Source organism: Rhinopithecus bieti, unplaced genomic scaffold (genome assembly GCF_001698545.2).
Source record: "Rhinopithecus bieti isolate Rb0 unplaced genomic scaffold, ASM169854v2 scaffold_81617, whole genome shotgun sequence".
Lineage (NCBI taxonomy): Eukaryota > Metazoa > Chordata > Mammalia > Primates > Cercopithecidae > Rhinopithecus > Rhinopithecus bieti.
In genome coordinates this window covers 472986-491994 of record NW_016841754.1, presented here as the reverse complement: position 1 = coordinate 491994, position 19009 = coordinate 472986, and the positions used below count along the sequence as shown (strand labels likewise).

The window sequence follows — 19009 nt, the reverse complement described above, 5'->3', positions numbered from 1 at the left end:
AATATTTTCTATCCCTGCTTTGTTGAATCCACGGTGTGGAACCTATGGATACAGAAGGCTGACTGTATTTTTTTTTTAAACTCTCAGAAATCTGGGATATGAGTTCATCTCGATTCATGAAGCATAATTTATTACTTTTTTTTTTTTTTGTACTAGAAATGAGAACACATTAATGGTTGAAGATTTTTTGGCTTTGAGAAGAGGCCAAGAGGTGTTGTTTGCATACAAAATAGTAGATTTTCCTACATGTTGTGATTGGTTATGTGGGCAGAGGAAAAGAATATTTGAAACTATGGTTGATCTATGTAATTCTAGGCATATAGAGGCTTTGCTTCTAGGTACTTTTCGCCTTCAGACTGCTATTAAGGGTAGCAAACATCTCAGTTATGTATGTAATAGCATTAAATGAATGTTCTCAAATGAATAAAGAGGCTTAATAACAGGTGTAGCATTAAAAGAGAGGCTGCAAAGGGGAATCCTTCACCCTAACTTCCAAAGACTAGCGTGGAGGAATAACCGCTCTGGGGTGGGAGTGTTCTTTTCTCAAGTGCTGACAGGGAGATGAACTATCCTGCTTGGCCTGTGGGGGAGGGTCATGGTTATTAAGGTTGGGTAATATTTTTGTTACACATGTGTAGAAGAATGTCATTAATTGTGGCCTTTAGCACGTGGATTTTCTTGATCAGATAATAACTTGACAACTCCAGCCAAGTGACTGCTAGTCTTGTGTCAGTTGTAAATATGTGTTTGGAAGGCGATATTGTACCAGTGGGTTTTTTCAGTCGGGATGTTTGAGGTATACATCAAATGAAAATGATGCAGATAATGGAAAACTCTTAATTTTAATGGCTTAAAAAAATTCTACATTAAACCTGAAAAACTAGAGACATAGACCGGTTGGGAGGTACTGTGAGAACCTGCTTTACAAATGATTTTCTGTGGAACCCTGTCACCACCATTTGCTGAAACCTACTTTCCATTTGAATATACATTTAGATAAGGCCAATTGGCTGCTAGATCATCGCCTAATGGGCCTGTGATCCCACATGAAGATGATTTTCCCTTTAGCCCTAGTACCACTCTCCATCCCGCTCACCCTTACAGACCATGTGAGAGGGTCCCTAAGTCTCACTTTCAGGTGGGCTCAGCCAGTGGAAATCAGAGAGGTGTGAGTTGGTGGTATATATTTTGTCCCTGCTCCCTGCTAGGGTGTCCTGATGCATTTAGACTGAGGTGGTCACTGCTTTTCACTGGTGCCATTGAACTGGAACTATAGTTTCCCGTTGGTGAGATGTTGTTACTACAGTTTTTCACATACATGTATATTTCACATACATGTATTTTAATTTTTTACATTTATTGTTTATCCAGTGAGTTAAAGCCTTAGAGGACTGAGTTAAATTTTAGTGCCTAAGAATACTACTACCTTTTCTTGGAGGAAGAGCATTGAAACCGTAAGAGTTTGCAGTTACAGAAGCAGTATCCTTTCTCTGGAGCACTGAACAGGTGTTGGGGGCCAGACCGTTCAAGCCCTGTCCACCATTCCCTGCTGAGCAGCTTCTCTACCAGCGGCAGCTCTTCAGCCTCTAAAGGCATGGCGGAGGCCTGGAGTAGGGCCCTGCTAACCTTGAATGCTCATGCCTCGCAGGTTATGAGGATTAAGTTATGTAAGATTATATGCGCTTAAAATAGGAGTTGGCATAGAACAAGTACTCCTTGATTTTGATCTGGTCTAATTCATTCATATTTAGAATGAAAAAATGGCAGCAATGTTAAGTTTAATTCAGATGACAAGACTTACTAAAAGGTCTTTTCTGATACCTCATCTATACATATAGTATTCTACTCTGTGTAGATCATCTAAAATTTCTATAAGTTGGAGATCTTGGCTTTTGTGTTTTAAGGTTATGATGAAAGACAGTGAAATCTGCAGCTGAATTTAGGGAAGACTCCTTGAAAACATCATCAGTTGGCTTTCTCATTTGGAATACAAATGGACAGTTGTATGCTCCTGCCATTGCTTTGTTATGATTATCTAGGAGTTTTCTTATTTTTTAAAAATGTGACTTTATTGACATTTCAAGTACTATAACATTTAGCCATTTAAGCTCTCTCTCTGTGTGTGTGTGTGTGTGTGTGTGTGTGTGTGTGTGTATATATATATTATTTTTAAAAATTTTTTGAGACAGTCTTGCTTAGTCTTGCTTAGTCCTCCAGGCTGTAGTGCAGTGATGTGATCTCTGCTCATCCCAAACTCCGCTTCCCAGGTTCAAGCGATTCTCATGCCTCATCCTCCCAAGTAGCTGGGATTACAGGTGTGTACTACCACATCCGGCTAAGGTTTGTATTGTTAGTAGAGACGGGGTGTCACCATGTTGGCCAGGCTGGTCTTGAACTCCTAGTCTCAAGTGATCCAACCCCTCTTGACCTTCCAAAGTGCTGGGATTACAGGCATGAGCCACTGTGTCCAGCCACTATAATTGATTTTTAGTAAATTCTGTGGAATATACAGCATTTTATTTTTCTATTCATCAGTTGGTGGACATTTAAATTGTTCTTACTTTCTGGCTGTTATGAATAATGCTGCTGTGAGCATTCTTGTACATGTTTTTGTGTGGACATATGTTTTCTTAGGAGCTACTCTTACTTTGTTGCTAGCTGAGGCTTCTAGGACTGGGATCCTTCGAACACTGCATGTACCTCTTGGAGGAGCGGAGGATTCCTCTGAAGTCAGAAATATCCTCCCTGGAGATTTCTACAAGCAGTTGGATGGACTCTTTGGGGCTGAGGAAGGAGCCTTGAGCCAGGGATGTCTCAGGAATGTGAGAGTTGAAGCACAGCTGTGCAGTATGACCTTAAGCAATCAACTTGCCAGCTGCCTTGTCTGTAGGGAAAGGGTGATGTTACTACTGAAAATTGTGACCTCCTCCAGACACCAGTGGTGAGGATTAATTAGTAAATGTTGGCTGTGCTAAGCTTTTCCTTTGGCTCTTCTTTATTCTCAGAGGCAACCCTGCTTTTTAGGGTTGAAGGTAGTAAGATCTATAAGAAAAAGCTGGAGAAACCCATCTTGTCATTGCTTTCTTGGGAATTAAGGGTTATCTTGTGCTTGGTTAGGACACCAGTTAGTTTCCAGCATTCTCAGTGGAGGTAATCAGATCTTGGAAACTTTGAGGGCATGTGATCAAGCAAACAACAAAACTCTGAGGATCAGAGGACTGATAGAGACCCTATGAAGGGTTCACCTGGAAGAAGGCAGTATGGTTGTGTGGAAACAACCTGCCCTGTGGAGTCGCATAGATCTGGGATGGAATCCTGGTCGTGCCAACCTCTCTCAAGTTACTGAATAGGAATAGTGATGGCCACTTGGCAGAATTGTGGCAGGGATGAAATAGCACAGCAATTGTAAAGAACCTGTCACAGTGGCTGACATACTGTAGATTGTTTGTGATTATTCATTTCCTTTTTCATCTGGTTGATTACTGAACTTCTAGGCAAACTGCCATCTTGGAGAGAGACTGGGATGGAGGGCAAGCCTCCCTTGTAACTGTTGGTATTTATTTGATTTTGGACAAGACTTCCCTTTCCTTCACTAGATCTTGAAGGTTTTTTAGTATCAAAATTCTCAGATAAGCATCTCATCTTATTTTTAGACAAGTAGGAGTTAGTTTATCCTCTTTTAAAGAGTTCTTGTTGAAAGTTAATGCATTTATTTTTAATCTTCTGTAGTTTCCTGTTCAATATGGTAGCAACCAGTCACATGTAGCTATTTAAATGTAAATTAAATGTAAATAAAAAAATCAGTTTCTCAGTTGCTGTTGCCACATTACAGGTACACAAGAGCTACATGTGGCTAGTAGCTACTGCATTGGACAGTATATAGGATAGAACATGTATGTCATCACAGAAAGTTCCATTGTACAGTACTGCTCTATGGAATAAGACTCTAATAAGTGGGAGTTTCAATAGAAGCTTATTCTTGCATTCGTATGAATCTGTCTGTGGCTAGAACTCTGGCATCCTATTACTTTTTTTTTTTTTTCCTTTGAGACGGAGTCTTGCTCTGTCACCCAGGCTGGAGTGCAGTGGCCGGATCTCAGCTCACTGCAAGCTCCTTCTCTTGGGTTCATGCCATTCTCCTGCCTCAGCCTCCCGAGTAGCTGGGACTACAGGCGCCCACCACCTCGCCCGGCTAGTTTTTTGTATTTTTTAGTAGAGACGGGGTTTCACCGTATTAGCCAGGATGGTCGCGATCTCCTGACCTCGTGATCCGCCCGTCTTGGCCTCCCAAAGTGCTGGGATTACAGGCTTGAGCCACCGCGCCCGGCCTGGCATCCTATTACTTGGGATTGCTAAAATAATTCATACTTGCAGTAATGACCCACTGAGACCCTTGTTTCTCAAGTGGTCTTAAAGTTTTGAACTTAAAAGATGGGCTGGGTGCGGTGGCTTACGCCTGTAATCCCAGCACTTTGGGAGGCTGAGGCAGGCAAATCTCTTGAACCTAGAAGTTCGAGACCAGCATGGTGAAACTCTGCCTCTACTAAAAACACAAAAATTGGCCAGGCATGGTGGCGCATGCCTGTAGTCCCAGCTACTAGGGAGGCTGAGGTGGTAGGATCGCTTGAACCTGGGAGGTGGAGGTTGTGGTGAGCCGAGATTGTACCACTGCACTCCAGCCTGGGTGACAGAGCGAGACCTTGTCTCAAAAAAAAAAAAAAAAAAAAGTTAAAAGATAAATTCAGCCTGTGTTTACCCTGCAAACAATCTTACCAGCGCTCCAGACCTCTACCAAGTCATAGCGATTGCCTTGCTTTGAGGTGGAAGTTTATATGCAAGTATCTTTTTAAGTAGGACCATTTAGAAAGAATATGTTTGAATTGAGTTTGCTCTAAGTAATGTTTAACACTTTAATATCTTCTTCTCTTTATGGGAATATCAGTTAACAGCATTTATACTTTATTTTCAGAATACCAGTGGTTTTCTTAGCTCTGGAAGTACTATATCTTTAGATCCCAATGTAGACTTAAATAAATCTGTTTGGCTGGCTTCATCTGGATACAAATGACTACGTATTTGTAATAGGGACTTCATTTCATGTTTAACTTACTTTTCTGTTTTTCCTGTGTATTTTGTTTTCAGAGCATTGAGTTAGCAATCGGAAGAACTAATGTTTATTCTCTTTCAAATCCCCTTCTTGTTTTCTTACTTATTAAGCGTTGTCTGCGTGATTTGCTTAGGATACAAAAAATGATCACAATGTGGTTTTGGCTCTGGAGGGGTCATGTGAAGTGGTCCATGACCTGTCTGCCTTATTGCTTTGTTGATGGGTTTGATGGAAGGTTAAGTGTGAAATGCTGTGTAGACAGTTCATTGTTACACAAACGTCTAAATTATTAGCCTCCTTTTTAATGAGATAGATGAAGGTGTGGGCTATGAATGAGATTCTTCATGGCGTGAGTTTTCTGGTGGGATTTTTCAAGAGTGAGAAGAGGTGTGCCTTGAAGCAGTTAAGTAGGAGAACTTACTCCAGATATTGAGAGGGATGACTGGAGAAGGACTGAATAGACCAGCTACCAAAAAAAAAAAAAAAAAAAAAAGAAGAAGAAAAAGAGAAGAAGAAGAAGAAGCTGGGGCAGAGGAAGGGGGTGAATGCCAGGTATCTTTCTGATGACTGTACTGTGTATTTTCTAATATTCTTTGAAAACTTTGAGATCAGCAGAGAGGCTGAGCCCTGCTGATGAGGAAGGGAGATTTGTTTAGAGACCAATAATGATACTTTAAGGTGCATGCAGTGTGTCTGTGTACTAGGCAGGTGCCATTTAAGTCAGAAGTCACTTTCCTGCTTTAGGACAGGTGCTGGGATGTGGAAGCTGGGGATGCAAAGTTACCGCTCTGTGTTGGATTATTGGCCACCTCATCATGAGTACTTCTACTTCATTAGTGATCTCTGATATGACTGCTGGATAGTCTTCTTGCAGTAACTTCCTTTAAAACTACAGTGGTTTGTGGTGAAGAAAATTTATTTTCAAATTGTATTATTGCTTTTAACTGGTCTCAGAGATCTGGGCTGTCTTGATATAGGCCAGTGCTTAACTAAGCAAAGTGTTATGTTAGAATGTGATTACTATTCCATTATTTCTTCATCCTTCAATTTTGCTTTAATTTGCTCTTAAATTTGCAAGTACCTAATGTTTTTAAGAGTGTTATATATATCATTTTCCCCTAATTTTAAAACCCAAATGCTTTAACAAGCTGCTCAACATGAAGAAGGGAATGGTTTGCATCAGTTTATGAAAGAATACCCTGTTCCCAGGTTGGGTGGGTGCCATGTCAATAGCTTTATTATGTATGACAAACACAATACTAAGAAAACTTATTAGAAACTGAAGTCTTAAATGCTTGGGAGATTATAATGTGTTCTGACTTCAAAATTTTAAGTTAAATTCCACTACTATTTTCTATGACTATTTTGTGCAGTCTACTTTCTGTAGTCATAGAAAATAGTAGTGAAAGCTATAGAAAGCTATAGAAATGGAGAGGTGGGTGAGAATTTATTAAGGTGCCTTCAAACATATAAACTAGAAATAGATTCAGTTATATCAAAGATAGGCCTAGATGTGGACGGAATAGTGAATGTAGTTTCTGCTGCTACTCTTTCAACATGGATCTGTCTGGTTAATTGATACTAGTCATTCTCTACTGCTATTTTTATAGCATTCATCACATTTTAATTTTTGTGGCCATCTCCTCCTGGGCTTTGAGCAGCCAAGAATAAGGTTAGTTCATCTTTGTATCTCTTGCATCTAGCATGGTGCCTGGCACATAGAAAGCATTCAATAAAGACTGTACTGATTGAATGAAACATTTTTTACAAATGTGTTTGAACCAAAGGCAGCCTATTGTTAACCTTGGTGAGCCTTGGAAGGCTTTTTGCTTGTGGTGATGTAGCGACTGAAATATTTTGTAAAAAGTGAAAACACCTTCAAATGATTTATCTCTTTCTGATCTTTATTAAGACAGCAGCGCTGCATCCACACCTTCCTAATTGTGTGTAGTCACTTCTTGCAAGTGTTTGCTGTGCTTGTGTCCTTAAAATGTTTCACAATTCTGGCATTGAGACGCCAGAGTGAAGTGAAGGAGTTGCTTGTTGTTCCCCATACACCCCGGATTCTCCCAGCTCTGCACCTTGGCTCAGGTTTTCCCCTTTAGCTAGAATGCCCTTCCTCCTTGGCTTTGGCTCTCTTAAAGGATTACTCACTGTACCCACCCTTCTAGGCTGAGCTCATAGCTAACATATGTAATCTAACATTTGAATCAGTCGAGAAAACTCTTATTTTCCTGCTGTATACACCCAGTATAGTCGGTTTGCAGGTGTCTGTGGAGTTTGTTTTATACAGTGCCTGTTGGGCTAGGGCTGCATTATAGCTGGCGTCTGTAAGACCATTCCAGTTTAAGAGCATGCAGGGTGGCGACAGTCAGATGAGACTGTCTGTATTAGCTTATGGCTTTTCAGTTTATGGCAGGTTACTTAAACTGAGCCTTAATTTTCCCATAAGCAAAATGGGAACTTAGTATGACTAAGTACGGAAATGTATATAATGCCTAGGAATGGCTTTTGCTAGGTTCGTAATGAGTAGAGTTTCCTTTTCTTCTCTTTGTTTCAAATGATGTAAAAGAAGCCTTGTTTTGAAACCAAGAGTTGCTAATCTGACCAAATTTCATGGAAGGTTATTGATCACAACATATTTGTCATCAGAGTTTGGTAACACCTGATTAATTTTCTGTATTGCTTTGGGATTTATGTAAGCATGTGAGATTGATATTATCTAAGGTTTTAGTTGACAAAAGATGGATAGCCTGTGAGGTCGAAATTATTAGAGCAAAAGACTTTGGAAAATTTCTGCCATGGCATATTTCATACATTTCAGCTTGGTGTCCAGGGTTTCCCTGAGCAGAGGAGTTTGTGATATACGAGCTCATAAATATCCTTGCCTGTGCCCTCTTCCAGAAGGGAAAGCCAGATCTCCAGGGATGCTCACTGTTGGGGAGACAACGAGAGGAGCTTCTTGTTTGAATATCTTTGTTCACAGCAGAGATCATATTTGAAGTTCTTCTCTTCAGCAAAAAGAGCAGAATGGAAAGTGGTTTAATATTCCTGTCGTTAGGGTTTCCACTCTGTGTGGGGTCATGAGAGTCATAGTCTTTATTCTGGATTCTGAAATGACGGTTTGTTTTACTTTTAAAAATGCATCTCACAGGGAAATAGAGAATTGTTCCTGTGAACTTCCTGGCTGCTATACTCAACACAGTTGCTGTGGCAGTTTTTAAAAGGAAATTAAAAGGCAGTAATGCTTTAAATGTACTGCTTTAAGAAACTCGATAACTCTTGATTAGTCAGCATAGCAAACAGCAAAGCAGAACTTTTTTTTTTTTTCTTTTTTTTCTCTTTTTGAGATAGGATCTCCTTCAGCCCAGGCTGGAGTGCAGTGGCACAGTCACGGCTCACTGCAGCCAGGGTTGATAGATCCGCCCACCTCAGCCTCCTGAGGAGGCTGGAACTACAAGCAGGCACCATCACACCTAGTTAATTTTTGTATTTTTCGTAGATATGGGGTTTCACCGTGTTGGCCAGGCTGGTCTTGAACTTCTGGGTTCAAGTGATTTGCCCGCCTCAGCCTCCCAAAGTGCTGGGATTACAGGAGTGAGCCACTGTGCCTGGCCTAGAATCTTTATATACCAGTTTTAACCATTTTGTTTCACTTTTTGAAGCACTTAATAGGAGGTAAATATACTTATGAAAGTTACATACTTAATAGAAACACACAATAATGGTACGCAAAGAAGCAACTCACTCGTAGATTGTGCTCCGTTTTTGTGCCAGCCAATTACATTTGCTTCTGTAGTAGATTTCTCTTCATTGGGTCAAAGGAGAGGTGTCATTAAGGAAAGCACATGTGTCTTTGTTTCCTCTGGGTGTTCTGATGTGAGAGAGCCTGGATTCTTCAGTGCTTCCTGGTGAGAAAAGCAGAACTTAAGAAGGGCTGAGAGAGGGTCCACTTGCCTCCACAGAGCTCCTGATGCTAATAGAGGCTAAAGAGTCACTTTCGGCTTCAACTTTTAACTGCATTATGAGGGCTCTTAATGGATTATAGACTTGAACTTTGCCACGAGAGTAGGTCTCAAGTGGTCTCATCATACACACCAACGCCAAGAAAGGAAACGATGTGAGGTGATAATGTTAATTGGCTTGATTGTGGTAATCATTTCACAATATAAACTTGTATCAAAAAATCACATATACTTTTAATATATATAATTTTTGTCAGTCATACCTCAATAAAGCTGGGGAAAAAATAGAAGTGTGTCCGTAACATTCAATAAATAATACAGTCATGAGCCACATAACGTTTCTGTCAAAAACGGACAACAGTGGTCCCACAAGATGATAATAGAGCTGAGAATTCCTGTCATCCAGTGACATTATAGCTGCCTTAATATCATAGTGCAGTGCATTACCCACGTGTTTGTAGTGATGTTGGTGTAAACAAACCTGTGCTACAAATGCAGAGCTCATACAATTATGTTCAGTACATAAAATACTTGATAATAAACGACTAAGTTACTGGCTTAACAAAATAGGAGTGTGGTGAGGGAGAGACCAATAAATAGGGCAGAGAGAGAGGTAATAATAGTTTTAATTTCCGGGAGAGATGCTGATGTTAAATTTACCTCCCTTGGAAACCCTGGAAGGAGGATAAAGCAAGAGGGCTCTGGGAATCTAGTGGAAACTTTGTAGGTGGAGACACTTAGGTTAATCCTTTTTTTTTTTGTAGTTTAGGCGACAGTAGTGTATTAGGCTCTAACTGGGTTTTGTGATTTCCTTTTATAAGATAAATTTAGTTTTCTTTTTTGGAGTTTGATTGTTTATTGTAATGATAATTGTCTTCATGCAGCATGTTGCAAGCTTAAAATGTTCCATAAGAGTAACCTGGCATGGTGGTGCACGCCTATAGTCCTAGCTTCTAGAGAGGCTGAGGTGGGATGATTGCTTGAGCACAGGAGTTCAAGACCAGCCTGGGCAACATAATGAGACCCTGTCTCAAAACAAAAAAACAAAAAATATTTCATAAAAGATAGCTGCTATTAATAATGGTATAATTATAATAATGTCTTACTGTTATATATCCAGAATGGTTATAGCAGACTTGGTGCTCTTTGAAAATTACCACAACAGTTAACCTTGGAAACCAAAGAAAGCCATTGAGGAAATCCTAGCCACCCCCAAACTTACAGAAAATAAGTTAAGGAATTTATTTAATCTTTAAGGGTGTTATTTATGGTGGAGAAATGAGCAGAAGTCATCATCAGTTTGATCATTAGCATCTGTTTTATTTAGAGAATTTTGACATCATAAACTAGGAATTTGTAAAACTGTGTGTGCATATTTTTCTACATCTGGGTAGCTACCATATGTTATACAGATCTCATCCCTTACATTTCTAGAGTTGAACTGTAGGAACTATGTCTAGTAAAAATCTCACTCTTGGCTCACATGCATTTGGAATTACCCTTTCATATAATAACAAAATAGGGTATTGATTTCTGTTTTTCTGAATGGTTACTTTGTGTGTATTAATCTTTTAAATTTTCATAGCAGCTCTGCAAAGTAGGCATTTTATCTTTATTTTCCAGGTGAGGAAACTGATTCTGAGGAGTAAAATAATTTGCTCAAAGTTTTGTGATAGTGGCAGTACTCAGGTTGGAACCAAGGATTGGCTGACTCCAAAGTCCATTTTCTCTTTATTACTTAAGGTTGTACTTACACATTTTCCTGAATTTTTATCATGACTTATCCTTACTCTAGAGTCTGCATTACCAGCCCCTGTGGTCCAGCAGAAGTTTGGGATGTTGAGGTTGGGCTTGGGCATTGAGGTGTAGACATCAGTACTGCTGGCCAGGATAGGGGCCAGGCCATGGAATGACTGTGGGTAGAACTCAGCTGGTGGGGAGGTATGGTCCATTTGATGGCTGACGTTAGTGAGAGGGCAGGAGAGTCCTCTTGATCAGTGACTAGTTTCCCAGGACAGAAGCAAAGCCTTCCCTCAGGCTTCCTGAGTGAAAGAGCATCCTTCAAACATCCTGCTGAAAGGTGGACTAGCTTCTCCTCGGTTCAGTGGAGGCAGCCTGCCTGGGTCCCTTGAGTGCTCTTTCATCGTGGGGCATCTTGGGATTTAGGAAGCTTGTATCTGAATTTTGGAATGCAAGGGCTTCTGGTGGGGGCCATTATATTTTCAACTAAGATTGGCCTTCCCTGGTCCAGAGCCTGCACACCTTTCTAAAATCTCTTTTTCAAACTCTCTGCTGCTTCATTAAAGTAAGAAAAAATAGCTACACTCTAGATTTGGTTTCTTGTTTCTTCAGTGACATTTTGTCTCCTCATCCTAACACAGTTATCAACTAACCTAGTAAACTAACCCATGTTAGTGTAGCTAATATCCATAAATGTATTAGAGGAAGAATTCTTTTTTAGCGGGAAACTCCGAGGCCATGCTCCCTATCTTTGTCTAACTCCTTGGTGACTTTAGCAATGAGAATTTTAATCCAGAGGCTCCAAGGAGACACCTGCCCCACAAAGTGTGGGATTGCTCCTGTATTCTGTTAATGCCTATTTGTTAAAAGCGTTAACAGTGACCCTTGAACCATGAAGCAACTCTTTTTGGTGCTAAAAGCACACAAGTGCCCAAGAATGCAGCAGCATTGAAACTGGAGATGAAGTGATTTGTTTTTGACATCAGTTGGCAGGTACATTCTCTTACAGAGAGTAAAGATGAAATAGAATCCCATTCATAGAAGACAGTTTGTAGGGAGGGAGGCTGGGGATGGGAAAATGAGCTCAGGCTCAGAGGCCTTTTACGTCTTAGTGTTCTCACAAATATGCTTCCAATAAAAACAATTTGAAAGGCAAAATATAAAATTCTTCCATTTAGGAGCACCTTGCTGAGATCTATGGTGGTGGTTTAAACTGTGATGTGATTAGAACCATGCCCTATGAGTGTGTAATATGTTGTCGACCAGATGGTCATATAATGCTCACTGGTCCTGGTGAGTTTGAATTAGGGAGCTGGGGAAATCTTGGCTGAGAAAAGGTAGGATAAGGCAAAAGTATGTCTGCTTGAGGGGCAAAGTTGCATTTAACTAATTTGGTCTCAGCAAAAGTTTGCCACAGAAATCTGTCAGTGTGTATTGCTTTTTACTATTAATTGGGGTTTTAGTCACGTGCTTTGTGGTTTGTTCATGAAGCTTTTATTTAAATGACTTATGAGAACTATCAAAATGTTTGCTCTGAAGTCCTAAATTATGTTCTTATGCCGTGGATTTTTTTCAGATGATCAACTTACCCATGTGAAAATGCTTGAGCAGGTTGGCTCCCAAATTGTAACGAAAGGCTGTTAGCAGTGCCTTGATTTATCTTTCTTTCACCTCTCCTGGATATGCTGTCTGCTTCCTAAGTCTAAGTGGGATATACTCAGTCCTGCAGACAACATCTGTGCTTCGGCATCAGGTTCCCTGCCTTTCTAGGGAGCTTTAAAAATAAGAGTATCAGGAAAGGTTCCATAGTTGGTGACAATAGACTATAGGTTAGTTTTGGGCAAATGAGAAAGTGAGCTTGTCTTTCTCCTAGCATACCCTGCTGAGATTTATTCCCAGCACCATCAAGGGGGCTATTGTAGAATGCAATCCCCAGTCCTCTCAGTGAAAGGGGAGAATTACAAAGTACAGAGTCTTATCCTTTCACTGTAATCCTGGGTGCACACTTGGATTCCTTATCTGTAAGTGGGAGTGTGGTCCAGACCTCATTCAATGTAAAGCTCTTATAAAGACCCTGATTTTTTAAAGGGAATCTCTGCTGTTGCCACTTGTGTTGTCATCTTCTCCCTGAGAATGTTTTACCATAGCGGTTAATAAGTTATGTGATTTTAATTATCTCTTCACTTGGAGGAGTCAGTGCCTGTGGTAAGTTGTTTGACCATTCATTCATTAACTCATTCAACAAACTCTAGGCTTTAGCTGACCACTTTTTCATTAGCGGCTTTCTTTGCTTGTTATTTTACTTTGATTTTCATGCTTTTCACCTTATATATGCCTATCCGTTTTCCCTCTAGGACTTTCATGACCCTACTTTTTCAGCAATTCATTGTCTGTCTGATTTGATGTTATTGCTTTGAAGCCTGGAGATTTCTTACACGGAGGTGTTTTTCATTGACCTGGATAAACTCAGAAACAAGTTATTGCTGTCTTTTGGCATCGCCTCTCCCCATTTATGTGTTATTCACCATAGTCTTATTAAATATGTTAAGTAGTGATGCCGGAAGAAGTAGATTCTGCTTTCAAAATGTTTTTAATTTCTCTCAACAAAGGTAGAGAAAACCTTTGTTGCTTTAGGAGTCTAGGAGACTCCCCTGGGCAAAGTTTGCTATTGTTTCTTCCCAGATTCCCCTCCCCCTTCACCATTCCTCCAAGAATCTTGAGGAACGATGATTTAAAAGAAAAGGGTCGTGAGGGAGGACTGGCTCATAGATATTTTATGAAAAAGTGTGGCTTGTCTTGGGGTTAAACCATTCCTGGAAAGTAGGAATGAGCTCTTCATTGCTTTGTAGGCAATCACAGTATATAAATACTGTAGAAGATCTGGGTTAAAAACCGAAGCCGAAGCTGTTATCTATAGTGTGCTGTTGCCAACCTCCCAGTAAAGTTTTAGTTTAACAGACCACACTGTGGCTGATAATGATAATTTTGTGTTATCCCTATTGGACGAGTGGCTAGCCTGTTTCCACAGTAGACAGATGCTTTTCTTAATGACAGACACCAGCCCAGGGCCTTGCTTTGTAGTAGGCCTTTGATAAATGTTAGTTAGATTTAATTGCTTGCTGACTTGTTGAGTACTGAGTGTGATTAGATTAAGCCTAATATGTTGTAATTAAGAACTATCAGTCACAAAACAAATTTAATTTTTTTCTAAAAATATATGAAATATAAAAGTTACAAAATAATTATGACTTATCAAGGGGAAAATTGTGACTTATTATAATTCATTCAGTAGCTGAGGTTCAGTTCATTTCTACATTTGAATTTGAACTCCATGTCTGGTTGTTTTTTAAATGTGTGTGTGTGTGTGTGTGTGTGTGTGTATGTGTTTTGGTGGGAATTGGAGTTGGGGTCTCTCTCTGTCATACGGGCCAGAGTGCAATAGTGCAATGATAGCTCACTGCAGCCTCAAACTTTTGGACTCAAGCCATCCTCCTGCCTCAGCCTCCTGAGTAGCTAGGACTACAGGCATGTTTCATCATACCTGGCTAATTTTTTTTTTAAAGATTTTTTTTTTGTAGAAGTGGGGTCTCACTATGTTGCCCAGGCTGGTCTTGATCTCCTGGGCTCACACAATCCTCCTGACTCGACCTACCGAAACACTGGGATTACAGGTGTGGTCCACTGTGCTTGGCTGCACATTTTCTTTCAACAGTTTTTTCTGTCCTTTGTTGAAAGGCTTCATTGTCCTGCTGATAATTAGGCTATTAGAATTAGGAAGATTCTTCTTTATCACCTGTTCTTAGATGACAAAGATTCTTAGAAATTCTTGCTGTGTTTATTTTGTACTTCCTGGTAATGTAGTTTAGATCTGAAAAGACATGATTGAAGTTAGCTCTTACAGAGGAGGAAAATACTTGTATACTAAGGATCAGTTTAAATGACTCAAGATAAGCAATCAAAGAAGTGTTATCTTTACCATTGTATTAGTCTGTTCTCACACTGCTAATAAAGACATACGTTAGACTGGGTATTTATAAAGTAAAAAGGTTTAATTGACTCACAGTTCAGCATGGCTCGGGAGGCCTCAGGAAATTTGCAATCATGGTGGAAGGGGAAGCAAACATGTCCTTCTTCATATAGCGGCAACAAGGAGAAGTATGAGCTGAGTGGGAGAAAAGCCCCTTACAAAACCATCAGATCTCGTGAGAACTCACTGTCTTGAGAACAGCATGAACCTAACTGCCCCCATGATTCAATTACCTTTTACCAAGTCCCTCCCATGACATGTGGGGATTATGGGATCTACAATTCAAGATGAGATTTGGGTGGGGACACAGCCAAACCATATCAACCATATTCTGCCTAAATTAGATGTCTATCTCTAATCACAGCTTAATTATTCAAGTGCCCACAGATTCTTCTTTTAATTGGTGATTTTCTGATACCATTGCAGGACCTTCTGATTGATAGTTTGTGCACAAGTTTTAAAAGAAGTTAGTGTCTCTTTTAAGAGAAATTCGTCGACTACAGTGACATTAGAACCAGTGATTAAAATTACTGAAGTCGCGTATGTGGATGTCTATGCCTGTCTACTTTTTGTTTATAGAACTCATGACTATTTAAATGAAAACAGTCACCTCAGTCCTCACTAAAAATAATGATTGTTAAAAATATAAAATTTAAGGTGGCTAGCAGAATGAGGCAATAAATACCAGAGAAATGGAGTCATGAGTAAAAGTATTAATGTTCATGGCTTCTTTTTGATTAAAGTCTAAACGTTGTTTTTCAATTCAGACTTAACAGGGAGGATGCTGCAAATGAAGGGAGGATGCTGCAAATGAAGGGAGCATTTTTTTCTGTAAAGGCCCACACAGCGTCTTATGGTGTCTTAGTACATTTGGGCTGCTGTACAGTAACAGAATACTATAAATTAGGTAGCTTCTAAAGAACAGAAACTTATTTCTCATGGTTCTGGAGACTGGGAAGTCCAAGATCAAGGCATCAGCAGATTCAGTGTTTGAGGGGAGGACCTGCCTCCGGTTCAGAGACAGCCATCCTTTTGCTGTATCTTCACATGGCAGAAAGGATAAGTAAGCTCTCTGGGACCTCTGTTTTAGGGGCACTAATCCCATTTATGAGGGCCCCACTTTCATTATCTAATCACCTCCCAGGAGCCCCATCTCCTAAAACCATTACATTTGGGGGTTAGGTTTCGACCTATGAATTTTGAGGAGACACATTCAGTTGATGGCAGAGGGAGATACTTGGTGTTCAGATACTTAGATTTTTAACTCTGAATTCTTGGGTACCTTTTAGAGATAAGGACTGATTTAGACTGGAGTCGTTGGGCCCAACGCGACTCGAAGTAGCGGAGAGAGCGCGGGACTAGATCGCAGAGCTCCGGACGTGCATCCCAGCTGGCGCGATGGGCGGAGAGCAGGAGGAGGAGCGGTTCGAGGGCATGTTGCTGGCCATGGCTCAGCAGCAGGAGGGCGGCGTGCAGGAGCTTGTGAACGCCTTTTTTAGCTTCCTTCGATGCAAAACAGACTTTTTCATTGGAGGAGAAGAGGGGATGGCAGAGAAGCTTATCATACAGATTTTCAGCAACCACAATCAGCTGGCACAGAAGGCCCGGTGGGAGAAGAGAGCCCGGCAGGAGGCTGAGCGGCGGGAGAAGGTGGAGCGGGTGGCCAGGCTGGCCAAGAAAGCCAAGTCAGAGGCCTCAGGGCCCCAGATCAAGGAGCTAACTGATGAAGAGGCAGAGAAGCTGCAGCTAGAGACTGACCAGAAAAAGGATGCAGAGAATCATGAGGCCCAGCTCAAGAACAGCAGCCTTGACTCCCCAGGGAAGCAGGAGACTGAGAAAGACGAAGAGGAGGAATATGAGAAGGACAAAGGAAAACTGAAGCCCAACCTAGGCAACGGGGCAGACCTACCCAATTACCGCTGGACCCAGACCCTGTTGGAGCTGGACCTGGCGGTCCCTTTCCACGTGAACTTCCGGCTGAAAGGAAAGGACGTGGTGGTGGACGTCCAGTGGTGGCACCTCCGGGTGGGGCTCAAGGGGCAGCCAGCGGTCATCGATGGGGAGCTCTACAACAAAGTGAAGGTGGAGGAGAGCTCATGGCTCACTGAGGACGGCAAGGTGGTGACTCTGCATCTTGAGAATATCAATAAGATGGAGTGGTGGAGCCGCTCGGTGTCCAGTGACCTTGAGATCAATACCAGGAATATTAACCCTGAGAATTCCCAGCTCTCAGACCTGGACAGTGAGACTCGCAGCATGGTGGAAAGGATGATGTATGACCAGAGAGAGAAGTCCGTGGGGTTGTCAACCTCAGACGAACAGAAGAAACAGGAGATTCTGAAGAAGTTCATGGATCAGCATCTGGAGATGGATTTTTCTAAGGCCAAATTCAACTGGCCCCTGTTTTTACCTCCTTGAACTCTTGGGGCTGAGCTGCAACCATCCAGCTTTTTTTTCCCACTCTTCTCTGGCCCTTGTGGGCCTCGGATTCGGGCAGGCATGGGACTGGCCCAGCACACAGGTCCCAGAGCATCAGGAGAAAGGCTGGGATTTGGGGTCTTGTCTTCCCCACTTGGCCTACTGTTACACATTAAAGCGATTTGCTTAGCAAAACAAGAAATAAGGACTGATTTATTTCCTCATTTGTGATGCCAAATTGTAAAGATTAAGGTAATTGTTCTATTAAGGTATGAAAATACATAACTTCTAAGAGACAGAGGCAGATAGGATATTGGCAAACTTCACACCCTAGTTTGAAAGGTACTGGCCTTTCTTGGCTGTGCTGAGGCATGAATAAATACCTCACTATTGTGGTTACAATAGTAATCATACTTTTGTTGTGTTTTATTTCTTCAATTACCATCTGTTGTTGCAGCTTTTAGCTAAAGCACGGCTTTGCAGACTTCCACCTTAAGTCATAGCACTGTGTCTTGGTGAATTGATTATAGAGGTGGAAGTTAGTATCTTAAATTTGATTCAGTCACATATGCCTTTTGGGTGACTTCACTTTGAATCCTCAAAGGATGACTTAGAGAATGCCAAATAAACACTCTGGCAACTGGTAATGACCTTCTGGGAGATTCTGACAGATTGAGATTTCACAACAAACACAGATAAAAGACAGTTTTTCAGAAAACAATGGCAAAGGAACTGAGTAAGTAAAGCATAACTGAAAGCAGTAGAGGTAGTTGAGTGGAAATGCATAGAGAGCTGGGAGGAGTGGAGTTCACCAGCAAATGTATCTTGTGTATCTGGCTGGGAGGTGTAATTGGGATGGAGAAAGGAAAGGCAGCGTGCAGGAAGGCATGTGATAGGAGTAGAGCTGTGTGCCAGGGGTGGCAAGTTGACTCTCTTGGATGGTACTAAGAGTTTGTCTTACTGTAGTTAGAGTTAGTTTTTGTTCTGAATGAGACACTGACTTTCCCTTATTTCCCAATAGGGGTTTTGAATATAGTGACTTGAAGCAAGAACAGTTATTGGAACTATGGTATCAGATTTCCTGAAGGTAACATTATTCATTAAATAATAATGTAGCTCTTTGAGCCCTTAAAATTGGCCTTTTTCTAGACTCCTAAACTCTTTATGTTCCTAATGAAATAACGCTGGCTAGAGCCCTTACCAAACTCTGACCAGAAACAGTGAATTAAAAACAGAAGACTGGGAGCTAGAAATTTTTTTTTTTCAAACCCATATTGTCTCGAAAACATCTACCTTAGGATCTATTCGCATCCGTAACCTTGCCAACCCCTTGATTCATTTGCAAGATGGCCACCCTCCTTGCTATTTACAATCATTCATCTTTTAATTTCAAATTTTTGTACTATTTTCATATTGTTTAAATGAGGTTCACCTACCCAACTTGGTAGCTATTTGCCTATTATCTTCATTGTACCTAAACATTGTGGAAAGTGGTTTCTTTTATAAATTTAAAATGTTTGGCTTTTCAAACCCCTGTTTTCTCATCTTCCTTTGTCAGAGTTCTGTTTGAGGTGACCAAAGCCACTTGGATCCTGATTTAGTGGATGATTTTGGTGAAATTAAGACTTTGAGATTGACTCTTCTCTCCCCTCACTCACCACAGCGGGAATGCATTTTTCATCTTTTCTGTGGGGTGATTTGGAGAATGACTGAGATGGTTATTCCTTTTTTCCTCCTGTTTCAGTCTGTTTT

The 19009-nt window shown here is 40.9% G+C and overlaps 1 protein-coding gene and 1 pseudogene across 3 annotated transcripts in view; both read left to right on the top strand.

Annotated features, from left to right (window-relative positions):
* Positions 1–19009, top strand: part of FMNL2 (formin like 2) — a 323435-nt gene that overhangs the window by 38093 nt on the left and 266333 nt on the right. The gene's annotated exons all lie outside the window — the stretch shown is intronic.
* Positions 16101–17550, top strand: LOC108525013 (nuclear migration protein nudC pseudogene; annotated as a pseudogene). The gene has a single exon (XR_001884191.1). The product of XR_001884191.1 is annotated as a nuclear migration protein nudC pseudogene (transcript).